Source organism: Prinia subflava, chromosome Z, assembly GCF_021018805.1.
Source record: "Prinia subflava isolate CZ2003 ecotype Zambia chromosome Z, Cam_Psub_1.2, whole genome shotgun sequence".
Classification (NCBI taxonomy): domain Eukaryota; kingdom Metazoa; phylum Chordata; class Aves; order Passeriformes; family Cisticolidae; genus Prinia; species Prinia subflava.
In genome coordinates, this window is record NC_086283.1 from 67,177,939 (window position 1) to 67,193,254 (window position 15,316).

The window sequence follows — 15,316 nt, forward strand, 5'->3', positions numbered from 1 at the left end:
AATGTCAGAGGTGAATAAGGATATGCTGGAGGTAGGCGGTGAAGCCTCCCAAGGTGAGCATCTGTGTCTCCCCAGGGCCTAGGTGTGATGCAGCCACATGCAAATTCAGTGTTCAACTCCTCCACTTTTAATAGGCTTGTGCTCCTTGTCCATCCTATCTCTTGTGCTGAGCTGCAACATCAGAGTCACAATGTCAAGATAAAACGGCCATGCAGATCACGGACAGATGAAGAATGAGTCATGGTGTTTCTGTCATGAAAATGATTTTTTTTTTAAATTTCAACTTAAAATATACTGCATTGTTCACAGAATGTTTTCTGCTATTTCTCTCATCAGCCCTTTGGCAATTAAAAGCTTCCTTTGTTTTATAAAAAGCCAAGATGCTGATTCAAAATTACAGTATTAATTGGTGTAATAGCTGGATGGTAAAATTCTGTGTTACTGACAATCCTGTCTTCATGGCTTGAGTTCTGAGTTTGGAGTCCTGCAGTGCAGATCAAACTGCCAAAATGAGCCCAGTGGTGGAGCAACTCCTAGTTGGAGTGCTTTAAAAACCTTGTCTTGCTCTGAGTGACAACTGATAAAAATGTTTTCTCATGCCCCAGAAGCCTGACATTGTCAGAGGTCTAAATGATGGTGCTGTGTTAGTATTATAGACCTGAGCTTGGCCCTGCAATTGCTGCTGTAACAAGCAAGCTGTGAGGCTGCCTCTGACGCCTCTTTGTCTTCCCTGCTCTGGTGAACCTTTCATGTGCTTTTCTCCCTGATTTTCCTCCCTCCTTACTGCTTTACTAATTAAAATTCTAATCACTCTGACAGCCAGAGCTAGGGGGGAAAAAATCATTCTTCCATGCTACAGAAGGTAATTTCAAGGTGTTTTAGCTGCCAAAGAAACGAATGGAAATTAGACAAAGAAACTGGTTGTCAGAAGGGGGTGAGTTAGCTGCTGTGGACCTTTCTACTGTAATAAAACATTAAACTTCTAAAGGAAAAAAGTAAAACAGGATTCATCGTATACATTATTGCCATATATTTAGAGATAATATAACCTTATTTACCTTTCTGAGTAGGGAAAGCTTTGGGTGTGTTTATTAACATCGGAATGATTTACTTACCTTGTAGCAAATGCAATGTCAAACATTTAACTTGTTTTGATGTGTGATTGCTGATGATATGTGCTACTTGCTTTTGCAAGCTGTGGTTAAGAATATTTGTTTAAAATGTACAGCAGCCTGCAGACACTTATTTAAAATGATAAATAGTTCTTATTGCAATCCTGTGTGGTTCATGCTGCAGATATTGTGATATTAGAATTTATAAAATGTAGAATATTATCATGGTCAAATCTCACCACCTGCTTTCTCAGACATTTTTTGGCTTCACAAAGATAATTTTTAGACCTATGTATTTCTTCAAAGTGTATGCTTTTGTAATGCAATTTAATAACACATAGTTGTTTTAAGATGCAAAATACCCCCCCAGTGGTCTCTATTATAAAAAATATATGGGCTGAATATATTGTCTCAAGATTTTGCAGCAATTCAGTTTAAATAAACACTACATCAGCTTTTAGCTACTGCTCAAACTAAACCCAAAGCTCACTGAGATATCAAAAAATATATGGCTCATTTCTGTTGTTACTCTTTTGTTTTACCACTGATAGTGTGGAGTTAGAGGGTTTTACAGATAGTCAAATTTCATGATATTCAGAGCCAGAATATTTTAACATGTTTGAACCTTTTTCTTCAGCTTCACAATAAAACAGACAAGGAGATGATCATACTTTGAGTATTAGGGGTATATTGTGCTCTGCTCTTTGTGTCAGAGCCAGTTATGGACAATATGGAAATGCTTTTGCAACCCCTGCCTTGTAACCAGAAGAGACATATCTTTCTGCCTTGCATCTGTAGATGCTTGCAAGGGCGAGTGTTTCAGGAAATGCATATCCTACTCCTTATCATCCTCCCAGCCTTTTCATAAACATACCATGACAGAATTGTAAACCTTACTTCTGCTATTTTAACAAGTCTTAAACAACTTAGCTAGAGTCTGTTATTTGTCTTTTACCAATGGATGAAGAGGATCCTCTACTCAAAGCTATTTGCTTTTGCTTGTCACTCCCACAATACTTTTCATTTGTAAGAGCAATGTGGCTCCCAGTTTTTTCTTGAAAATGCCAACCAACTACTGGACCTTTCCATCTGGAACAGATACTGTGTGATTGAGGTAATGCATGCTTGTTATAATCACTTTTTAAAAACCCTTATGAGACTTTCACCCAAATCCTGCTAGTTCCACTTGAACAGCTCACTCAGCCAGATGAAATTTTACCACAGCTACATGGTTGAATGTATTTTTAATCAAGAAGCAGCAGTCATTGAATGTACAGCATACAGTTGTACTGAAAAAGGAATTAGTCTTTATTCTGCACAACAAAACTCTTTTATTTCTGAAGCTTTTTCATTTTCACTGAAAAAAAAGAAAGGGGAGAATAAGGAAAAGAAATTGTGTGGAATCCTTTACTCCCCTCAAGGGTGCAGTGAAGCCATACCTAGGAAAATGCAAATCACAGATAGTTTGGGGTTTGTTTACACCTATTTATGAACCAGTTTATACTTTTTCTTCACCCTACTTGATTTTCCCCAAAACAACATACCAAAAAATGGACATAAATATGTGTAAAGAAGAGGAACAGGGAAACTGAAAAACTTAGTTATGTGAACCATCTGTTTTTAAATGAAGACACTATCATTGACACAGGGCTTATTTTACTTAGGGAGCTGCTGATCCTGCTCTTACATGCAGGTTTTACAGAATGAATGTGTGCAGTTATCTTTGAAAATGTCACTTAATAGTCAGTGTTAAAACTGTGTGGGAAGTATTTAGATCATACCTTTATCGAGAACTCAGCACTATAAATTAATCAAAATCTCGGGGTGGGAGGCTGTGATATGTCTTTAGGTGAAAGTTACTGAAGTTAAAAAAAATAAAAGAACATTAGATTTTAAAAATTAGCCATGATTAAGGAATGTATTTCTTTTGACTGATCTGATTCATGCATAATGACTCAAAATAATAATTTACATTAAAATAAGAAGCAGTAATAACAGGTGGCCACCGTCTGACCTCTGATATTACAGTTCCTCTTTCTAATTATAAACTGTCTCATGTTTGCCTCTGAAATCAAATAATGAATCCTACTTAAAGAGTGTTGGTGTTTGTGAAGCAAAAATAAGTTTTTAAGAGAATAATTATTTACCAGCATTATCTTCTTGACACTTGTTGTTGTTTAAATTTATGGGGGGTCCCCGGGGAGTGCCCCCCGGAGACCCCCGGGGTCTTTTGGGGTCGTGGTGTTCCCGGGCTTGCAGGCAAGGAGACTCAGACGCCGGTGGGATGCTGATGAGGTGAGGGTTTATTCACTGAGGGAGAGGGGAAGGGAAAGGAGGGAGGGGGAAGGGGGGAGAGGAGAGAGGAGCGTCCGGACGCCTCCAGGGGTAGAGGGGCAAGAGGGGCAGAGCCTTCTGCCTTAGCATTCTTATCACAGAGGTTCAAAGGGGCGCGGTAACATTCTCCAGCCAATGAGGTTACAGATACAGGATACTGCAGGGAGGATACAGACTTGGGATAAACCATACATTTTCCAAGGGTGAGCCAGAGCAAACCATTTCCATAAAATGCAATCCCACAGACACTCTCAGCAAAATGATATGGATGGCATGGACAGTTGATGTGCACTACAAAATTTATTGCAATAGATCAAGTTCATAGATGGTGTAAATCTGGCATTGATTTTTTTTCATGTATCAAAAATCAAATGAGGATATATTATTTGTCTTATGGATAGCAAAAACATGGTGTGCTGAATCTTTAAAGGATAGCTTTGTTTTAAATATTAATTGAGTAAAAGTGATGGAGATGTTATGCATTGGAAAAGTAGGGTTTAGACTCAGTTCTTAACCCAGAAAGTGGGTGGAAAAATAGGCCAGGAAAGCTCTAGAGAAAGAGTTTAAGATGAAATTTTCAGATACCAGTAGAGAAATAGTTCAAAAATATTGGTCAGCTTGGCATTTCCTGGGAGATATAGGGACACAGAAGGTGTAGGGATCCTAGGGACCTTGGTGGTCATCTTTCCCAGCCTGATACTCATAGGTGGGAAAGATGAGGCAAGGTTCAGCAAGTTAGCCATGGCCTTATCTAGTGGAGCCTTGGAAGGTTCAAGAGTGGAGCATTCACCTCCTCTCGGCCTCAACATTCTATGTGACCTAAAAATTCCCTTCCCTTCTGAAGGGAAGGGAAATGTCTGAACAGCATTGTTATAGGATGTTCCAGCTGGGGGTCCCTTGGTCCCTTCGGCAGGAGACCTTCCACCCTCGCACAAATCAAAGAAATACTCACTGAATTAGAAAGAGGAAATAAATCTCAGCAGTGGTGGCTGTATGCTCAGTCTAATGAGTATTAAATTTTTTGTAAACACGGAAAAAACACTGACACCATGACTTGAAAGGCTTCTTCCCTTTGAATACCCATGTGGTCTCTTAGAACAGAGGGATCTAAATGCCTTCAGGCAGAGATGAGATTGAACCCATCCAGGACAGAAGTCCTAATGACTGAACTATTAAGTAAAACAGAACTACTACAGTTCCCTCCCATTCTTGGAAACCATGTCATTTAATTGCGCTTATTTTTCTTACAAACAGTCAGAGATTATAAATTTCCCTGAGGATAAAATATAATATAAGCATGAGACACGTAGGAAGAATGAGAAGCAGATTTGCAGGATAGAAAACAAAGAAAAAATATGATATAGTTTTATTTGAATGTATCAAATGTCTTTTTTTTTTTTTTTTTTTTTTTTTTTTTTTTTTTTTGTCCATTGTTTAGCCAGCCATTTGAAAAATCAATTTTCGCACAGTCATAATCAGGGCTAATACTACATCCATATCCTCATAAAAAGAGACAGTTGCATAATGAGTATTTAAAATCTGCCTTTTTAAATATCATGTATAAGTTTGCCTCAGTGTCTGAAGGGATGGAGAAAGAAATCTGCAGATTTGTGTCAAATGGCAGTTGCAAGAAAGGATTTTGGCAGCATTTCATGCAGCAGTTTCTGAATTCTCTTTCCCTTCATTTCCTCTCAGCAGCCAACAAAATGAGTTGACACAAGGCAAATGCCTGCCAAAGAACTTTAACAGGAGGCAGTTTTTAATTAACAGGGGCCAAAGAAGGTGATAACCCCAAGGGTAGCAAGGAGAAATTAACATGGAAAAGCAGTTCCACGCTTCCGTGGGTCCCAAAAGGCCATTCGTATTAGTGGTGTCTGTTCTGATTGAACCTTTTCCATGTCTTTTTATTGATTCCCTTGTCAGAGCCTAACAAAAACACTGCTGGCCGTCAGTTGTTTGCTCGTGGTGGCAGCTTATGGCTCCAAACAGCTTCCTTGTAAAACATTCAGCATGGCAAGGTCTGTCACTGTGGTTAGCACTTCCCAGAAATGATTAATTTTCTTAAACCTAGAATAAAACCCGACATAATTAAAGCTAAAGCCTACTGAAATGAAAGAAAGTCAGTTCACAGTTTCTCTCCAAGTAACTATTTCATCCTATTAACTGTTTGCCTGGCTTAGAGTAAAATGTTTTAATTATTAACCTTTTTAAAGTGAGATTTCCGAGCAGATAATCATGCTGGCTGTTTCAGAAAGGATTTAGCCATTTAGCATATCTGGCACTCGTGGAAAGTATTTTTAAAAAATAATATCCCGTGGATAAATATTTCAAGTTTCTCTTCCTGGGATGGAAATGAATGATAAATAAAGCTTGTAAGAGCTTGAGGAAAAACCTGCCTAGCAAGCAAATATAAATAAATAAAAAAAGAAATGTAATAAATAAATGAAAAGCTGGCACCTTTATGTGTATCAGTGCCTGATCCAAATTCAACTAATGCCAAAAGGTGGAGGACCATTCTTTACGACTTCTTGGGAAATTCATGCTTATTTTTATATATTTCTACTGCACAGTCAACTCCAGATAATAAAGACTATAATTCAATAATATTTGAACAACTTTATAGAGGAGTGCCAGTGTTTGCCTTCCTGCTTCTTAGAAACATAGAAAAAGGTGTCATTATATGAAAAGGAAGTACTGTTCCTATTTGCTTCTTCAGGGTTGGGGCCTAAATGTTGATGTTCATTTGGTTAGCTGACTTATTCAAAGAAAGCGTGGTTATCCCATTTCACTTGAAAGAGTGTCAGCCTCAGCCCTTCAGAAAAGTTAGGTGTTTGAGTATACAGACTCTGTCCTTGGAAAAGCATGCACAACTCCCACTGACTTCAATGGAAATGACACCTTCTTTGAGCTACAAAGTTGTGCTCTGTACCACATCTTACTTTCTTTTCAGCTGTCTTTGCAGTAGGAGTGGAGACTGATTGTTATCTGCACCAATTGTTTGCAATGTCTTCAGAGTACGTTTTACCAGGAGTGCATATTAATACCAAAAAAAGAAGAAAAAATCTGAGATCAAACACTCCATCACACTGTGCATGCAAATATTTGAGACAAGTGAGAGTGGGAAAAATGCCAATGAACTTATTGGGGGAAAATCCAGTTTACACAGGAGACAATATGTACATCTGTTTAATGAGACGTGCACTCATATATATATATATAGCATGTTTGAATGTTTCATGTAATGATGCCAAAATGATAACCTTTTTTGCAGTGGGCTAGAAATGTAAGACACTGAAGTATTTTATCTTCCATCTCCCTTTTTAAAACATCCTGGGAGTCACAGATAATTTAATCTATATTTTCCCTTGGCTATCTGCAGACATGCACTGGATACTAAGACCTCAGTGAAGATCTGTGATCTGCTCACTGAGACTACTTGCTGGTCACAGTTTCTTTTGGTTGCTCACATTATATTAGCTTATAAGGTTCTCCTCTTTGACTCTTTGACTAAAAAGTCAAAGTGGAAAAAACACAATGGATAATAGACCATGAAAAATTAATCTTTCAGATTGATTTTCAGCATATAATCATTACTAGGGTGATGTACTCTATTTTCAGGAGTCAGAAAGAATGGTAACTTTGTGCTCATGCTTTTGTTATTTACCAGGATCACATAAGGAAGTATTTTAACAGGAACACTATTTTGTATCAAAGTACATTCAAAAGCAGCTATGGCTTTTGAGTATTGCAGTGTTTTGCATTAGTGAAAATGGGAACTGGGGGAGCTGGGCCATCCTCAGACATCTTCAGGTTACCTTCTTGACCAGCCTGATGTCCTTTAATGACAGGGGTGAACACCTTGGGGTGTTCTCCAAGGCTCAGTATTGGGGACAGCCCTGTCTTTATCAACAAACTGGGTAAGGGGATCAGATGTACCCTTAGTGAGTTCACAGATGACTCTAAGTTGAGAGTAAGTATTGATCTGCAGCAGGAAAATTTTGCAGGGGGATCTGGAAGGCTTAATTGATGGGCTAGGGCCAGTTGAGGTTCAATAAGACAAGGACAAGCTTAGTCCTATCCTTAGATCTCAAAGACCACATACAGAGCTACAGGTTTGAAGGCAGAGTGACTGGAAAACCACCTGGTGGAAAAGGACCTGGGAGTGTTGGTTGGCAGTTGCTGAACATGAGCCAGCTGTGCCCCTGTGGCCAAGAAAGGCCAGTGGCATCCCGGCCTGTATCAGCAATGGTGTGGCCAGCAGGACGAGGGCAGAGACTGTCCTCCTGTACTGGGCACTGGTGAGGCTGTGCCTCGAGTACAGTGTTCAGTTTTGGGTCCCTCACTACAAGAAAGACACTGAGGGGCTGGAGTGAGTTCAAAGAAGGGTAGCAGAGGTGGGGAAGGATCTCAAGCACAAGTTAGATGAGGAGCAGCTGAGAGAGTCAGGAGAGTTTATGCTGGAGAAAAGAAGGCTCAGGGCACACTTTATCACTCTCTATAACTGCCGCAAAGGAGTTTGTAGCCAGATGGGAATTAGCCTCTTTTGGCAGGCATCTAGTGACAGGATGAGACAACAGAACCTCAGGCTTTGCCAAGGGAGGTGCAGTTTGGACACTGAGGAAGAATTTCTTCACAGAAAGGGTGTTTAAACACTGGAATGGACCACTCAGGAAGGTGTAGAGTCATCAGCCCTGGTAGTGTTCAAGAAACAAATGTTTTATGATTATGGCACTATGGTACTTAATGATTTTATGATTCTGTGACCTTCAACCCATTCCCAGGACTGCTATAGTTTAAGTAGCTATTGTTAACTCTTAGAATTTGTAATTCAACCTCAGTACCATTACAGAAGAACTTTCTGAAAATCATCTTGAACAATGTCACTAACTTTTTATTTCCATGAAATTGCACATTACTGCCATCATTGCTGATATTAGTATTATTTGTACTGTGATCCAAAAAGCACGACTCAGAAATAGACTAAGATCTGTTGTTTATCTCACATATCTGATTAAGTGTGAATTTAAATGCAGTGTCCTCTTCTTGTTCTTTTTGGAGATATTTTCACCCCCTCAGAGGAGGTAATGCAAAGTAAATGTTGTCACAGATGCTTGGCTTGCCATGACTAAAATGGCAGCTGTATAACAGCTATGTTACAAACACTGTTTCTTTATCTATTTTTTATTTTTAGAAGAAATGGTAGTTGATATTAAACAATAGGAGCTATGGTAACAAGATTATTGCAGCTAGAGAGACTGTAGATATCTACATCCATTGTATACTGGGACCCATGAGACTTCATAGCTACTCTTTTTTATTGGCAATACGTATTCTCAGAGATAATCCTTTCTCTGCCCAAAGAAAAGAGAGATATTGTTGTGTTAGATTTTTTTTAAAGTATTTTATATTTTCCAAATAGAAACCCTACATACTTTCTAGCTAAAAACCCCATAATGGATCTAGCCTGGCAGTGTTTTTTATTATCTCCATATGTCACCATTTAAATAAAGACAATGAACACTGAGAAAACATTAATCTCCTCTCCCTCCCCTCTTGAAAACAAATCTCAGAGCAAATACTGACAAATGATACTTCAATTTGTTTGACCTCTAAAGTGATTAAATAATTATGAAACTTCTTCTCTTTAACAACTGGCTGAAATACTCTATATCCTTTCCTCAAAGAGATGCAGTTTCCAGCTAGTAGCAGTGTGATTGATCTTTCCATATCAGATACATTGTTATGGTCTACTGCTTCCAAAGCAAACCTATAACATCTGTCTTCAAACTAAGGGTGCAGTCCTGCACTACTCAGTGATGCTTTATGCAACCACATCCTTCCATTACAAGTATGAGTGGATTAATATTGATTTTTCCCTCTTGTCCAAGACAGAAGGTCCATCTTAACAGCAATAAATTACACATCTGAGATATGAGGACATGTTTGGTCCTTCTTGGTCTTGTCACAGATTATTACTTTGCCTTGAAACCAATTTCTGATGTTTTTAACCCATTACAAGGGCTGAAACTGGAAGTTGTTTCCAAGTTTAAATACTTGTTTGGGTTGTGTTGACAATAAAAATTCCCAGTTGCTGGTCTTAGAAATAGCTTTTAGCTCTAAACATGAGTGGTGAGAGTGATCTTCCAAAGCTTGTGTACAGGCAGGGTTGGAAACAAAACTGCAAAGAACATCACCAGAGTAGGAATGACAAGCAGTGAGAACTGACCACTTTCTCAGAGATTTGGTCAATAGCAATAACAAAGAGAGTAACAAAGCAGTACTGAGTAGCAGACCCAGCACTGTTGGAAGTGTGAAGATACACTGAATGAATGATGAATGATACACCTCGTATGAACATTGTGCATGATACTGCTGTCAAATCCCTCTAGACCCGTGAAACTTTTCCCAGTTTCCTTATCCAGCCTTACTTGGCTGATGAAAGAACACCTAAAATACATTTTCAGTTCCAGAACTTGCAATGGGGGACAAATCTCCAGGAAATTAATTGTTAAGGGTAGACACTTTTGTGACTCCTTCTTGATTTCACTTGAAACACCATTTTCCTCAATGTGTTCTGCATACTTTGTGGTGTGCTGCTGTGGTACTGGCTGGTCACTCTGGTGCTTTTAGGCAATGTTTCATTAATATGAGTTTTATTTTGCCATGTTTTTGTGGTTTATTTGAAGTATTTTTGCAGCAGGAAAGGCATTTTTAATATGCCGTTTACAGATACAGGCTTTTTAGTCTGACAGACATGTATGTAAAGATTGAAATATTAATATATGGAGCTAAATTCTGGTGTGGAAGGGAGAAAATTGCCCAGGAAAAGATGCAGCTGCAGGGATGTCATAATAATCAGTTGCAAACACAAGATCCCTGACGGAAAAAGTACTGCTGAGCCAGTGGCTCTCTATGGCCCTGGGCTACCACAGGGGTGACACCTGTGGGGGTTCAGTGCTCATGGGAGCATCATCTTTTCCCTTACAGGCAGCTCACCATGGGCCTGGGGTGACTATTCTCTTCTCTTTCCTGTTCAGGCAGCAGTTCCATCAGTTTTCTGTAATCCAGCCAGCATCTGAACAGGCCTTCACGTACAATAATAGTTTTTCTAACCCAGAAGCCTATTTATAACTGTGCTGAGAAGCTGTGGGGTTGCATTTCTAGAGGAGTTGGAGGCAAGAGGAGTGTAAAGCTATTGAGTTTGTTAGTTTGTAGAAAGTATAAAAAAAGGTCAAAAATGGTTATAATCTAGAAAAAAACCATAGTGTAATTATTTTCAATATAAAATATAGTTTTGCTTTATCCATTGGGCTCCTTGTGGGGTTTTTTGTTTGTTTGTGGGTTTTTTTTCTTTTTTCCTTTTTGTTGTTGTTGTTGTTTTTAAGCACATATAAACTTCTCTATTAACCACTAATTTCATGTGGTCAGAACAAAAATCAACCATAGCTCCATGATAGCTTTCCTCAGGCTTCAGGTTGTGCTGATGTTTCAGCACTTCTGCATCTGCTTGTGCCAAAATTACTCTTATAATATTTACTATTTGCAAGTATTAACTACAGAAGAAGTTGGCCAAGTATTTCATAATAAATCAAAATTCTCCCAGGCAAAATAAGGATAGAAACAGCAGGGGGAAAAAAAATCATCTTTCCAGCTATGTCTTTTACAGAACCTACTTGTATACAAGAACCCTTTTAGTGAACTACATCTGTAACTTGGAAAGGTGTTCCCATCAAGAATCATTGCCTAGAGCTGAAAAATATCAGCCAGAAATGTCTTTAGTAGAATATGAACAAGAGGGATAGCAAATTTTATTCAATATACAGACTGGAAATCTATATTAAAAATATTTTCAAATGCATGTACAATATATTCAAACCATATCTGATAGAAGAAAACCTGTTCACAAGGATGAGATAAGGATAGATGTAGATAGAGTTGTGTTCCAAAAACGGTGGCTCTAATATTCCTATGTAAAACAAAAAAAGAAGGAACAGAACTGTATATTAAGTTCTGCTAAAACACTATAATGATAACTAAAACCAAAACTATTAAGCCTGTAGCAGTTTTAGATTTTGCCAAAAGCCTTGTCTAAGCATACCAGTAGCTTTTCTGAAGACAGTTCTGAAGCTTTATATTTTCTTGAAGATTTACTATACAGTTAGGAAGCTTAGATAGAAATATGTCTACTAACTGGAGAGAAATATTCTTTTGAAGTGGGCTCCAAGTTCAAGCTAAAAATACAAAAATATATGCATCAGGTTGGAACGTCTTACCTCAGTTATCTCTGAATTCACTGGTAGGTGGGGAAAAGAAGTCAGTGAAGAGAAATTACCACCAATGTCAAGGTAATATGCATTTCTTATGCTGCTGTAGTGAACAGCAGCAAGTTGAAATGTTTTGTAAACAAAATCACAGTATATAAAGCTGCCATAGTTTGAATACTGCTAATGTAATAAAGGTTTAGATTACACTCCTAAGCAAACAAATATCACAACATTTTTTGATGTTTATAATCTGATTTTATTCACAAAGTATTTGCAAATGAGTTTTTTCATCATATTCTGTTTGGAATTTCTTGATAGTATTTTATGTGAAGAAACTTCATTCATTGTATCATGCAGATTTTTGAGAGGGAACAACTATTTGCGTATTCATATTTGTCCTGTGATGTGCATATTGCACAGGTGGCTACCCATATGTCCTAATGTGGCCTTCTAGGCTACCTAGGGACATAAGTGCCTTCCCTTTTCCCAGGAAAAGGCTGGAGATAGATTTTTTTCTTTTTTAGAATTTCTTTTTTTTTTTTTTTTTTTTTTTTTTTAATAAACTAATTGTCATGGTGGCTAAGTGTTTTGTCCTCATGGCAAAGTGTAATAGCTGTTATTCATGTCAAAGTGGTTCAAATGGGACCTTTAAAATGTTACTGTTTTCTCATTTACAGTCAAACCCCCCGATTTTTTTACACTAGTGTACTCAAGATTTAAAATCATCTTGCTGGTTGATAGGACTGAAACATTTGTCAACAAAGATTGGTTAACTAAGTTTTTAAACAAATATAGTTCATACAAGGATAGGTTTTGGGTGACAAGACCTTTTTGATTAGGCCTATTGGTGTACTTAGAAAAACAGATGAGATTTGTGGCACAAAAAAATATCTTTCCTATGCCATAGAGGTTTATAGCATGATTTTAATATGTAACTTGATGACTTCCTTATGAAAGAATTGTTGGAGCTAATAATTTCTTAGGTGAAAAATGCCTCCAGTCTTTTTCTTGCAGGAGCATTTAATTGTTTTCACTAGAAATATAGTGATTATTTCCTTCACAATAATACAATACTCTGATTTTGTATTTGAATGGCATGAAAAATTATTTCAGAGGAGTCCAATTTGAAATGTATTTGTGGTATTTTAAAATATCATTAAGCAATTCTGAAGAAGACATTGTATATTAATCTATTAGATTACATTTTTCCTCATCATTACTAAACACTTTACTTATTACTTCAGCATGTTGCATAAACTGTCAATATTCATAACTAAAATCTAAAATAGGAAAGAGTGGCATGTGATAGAAACTGCTCTCTCTCTGCAAGCATAGTTTCAAAATACACCTAGCTATTTTTATTGTCATAATTGGTTTTAAAATATTTAAAGCATTAGTACATGAGATACAATATTACAATTTTATGAGTCTCATTAGAGCCTTCAATCAGTGCAAGCAGCAAGGCTAGGGTGCCTGAGGTGATGCTGCTGTTTGAAGGCAGTGAGGAAACTCAGTCTTCTGAGGCAGGTGTAATCTATCAGGTTCTGAAGAGGAGAGACATTTGTACTCTGTTTCTAGCCAGGGGAAGAGTGAGGGTTCTGTTACACCAATTTCCTTTGACCTTTTTTCCTTCTACATCATCTAAAATTCAACCAAAATCCTTCCTGCAAAGTGGTCCTGGCAAAGGAGTCTCTATCCCTTGCATTTTGTGAGGAGTGACATGCTCAGATTGGATACTAAGAGCTGATCTCCAGAGACCCCTCCATGGTCCTGTGTGTGCTCCAGCCTTAGTGTGCTGCCACCCAAAACAAGGATTAGCCTAGAAATTTTTATTGCCTCAAGTTATTTCAAACTCTGTAAACAGAGGCGATAATGAGGGATTTTCATATTCATAGACTGAAAGCCATTTTCCTCCTAGCCAGGGAAGAATAGTAAAGGATTAGGCCTGCACTATGTGCAGAAGCTCTGAAACATAGTTTTTTTATTCCTTGAATAAAGCAATGGTTTTAGAGAAGTATATTTCATTTATGTTTGTACAGAAAACAGTGGCAAATTGGAGTATAGCCTTATCTATCCTTATTAATAGAGCTTCAAGTGTGTTCTTTCACAGTACCATTAAGATTACAAACAATCTGCTGAAACATTCTCTACAGAACACTTACAGAAATGTTTTCTGCAGAAAAACTACAGTAAATAAGGATTCTTTGTTCCTATGTATTACAATACAATCCTTAAGTGTAATGATCAAATGCTACTTATTCTAAGATTTCAGTTTGTATGCTGTGTTCCAAGAAAATCTCAGCACAGTGTAGAAAAGACCTGAAAGAGTCCAGTCATCTCCAAACATGCTTCCCATAATAACTTGATTTTGCCCTAAGGCAGAAGCTTCAGAAAGAACTGAATAGATCCATTACTTATGAAAACTTTGAGACATTATAAGAAACTGGAGTGGTATTTCACAGAAAAAAAAAAAAAAACTGTGGCAGATTTCATACTGTGTATAGGCTCCCAAAAGACAAACACCATTTCCTAAAAGGGAATATATATACAAAGGCAGACATTATAAATATATTACTCATTTCAATTGAGCAGTGTTCCCTAAAATGACCTTGCAAATCAAAGAAGACAGGTTCAGTATTCCTTTGAGGAAACATTGAATGTGCCTACATGAGCTTTTAGTTTTCATCAGGAGTGTGCTTTTGAAGCAGATCTCCAGGTTGTCTCTACTTACTGCACTTTGGTTCACAGCCTACAGACATCAGCTTGCTCAGTATGGTTTAGATGAAAATAAAATGACACATACTTGGAAAATCCACTTCATGCATCCCAGCCACAGTCCGGGAGGAAAAGAAAAATAAAAAGCAGGAAAGAGCACACAAAACCCCTTGAAATGTGTGTTGTGTGTGTTTGAAGTTCTTGCTGTCAGCTACAGCTCCACAGAGGTGTTTGGTTCCTCTGAGTGCTCATGTAGACCCAGCCAAAGCTGCTGCAGATCACTGTTGGGGAGGTTCACTGCAGCAAGAGTGCACCACTCAAAAGAATGGATCCTGCAGAACATTACATTTCACAGCTTGGATAGGAGGGGAAAAAACACAGCAGAACAATATTTTTTAAAAAAAATATTAAAGCTATAGGTAGCAGTCAATTAATCTTACAGTGGGATTACTGTGCATTATTAATAGCACTGCTTTTTTATAGTGGTGAAAATTTTTCTAATATCTCAAAATAATTTTGAGTTGGCATATTAATGTCTTCAGAATCTGTCTATGTGTGCACATTTTTCTTATATTTTTTGAGTTTTCTTTGTAAAGAGAATATATATTTTCTTTAGTTAAGACAAATGAGAATAAATTGTTGGCTAAGATATTTTCTGTAGCTGCTAAAATTAATATGAAACTGCAAGTATCTGTATAATACAGAAATATGTATGAATTTGTGCTGATGGAAAGGAGATGTGCCTTCTCCCACATGCCTTTGTTCAAGGAGTTTCTAGGGGCAGCCAAGTGCCTTAATGAACTTTACTGAAAAATGTAGCAGCAAATGTGAATATATCTATGACATTTGCCAGACTGTTGATTGTGCCCCACTGGGCATGAAATGAAACAG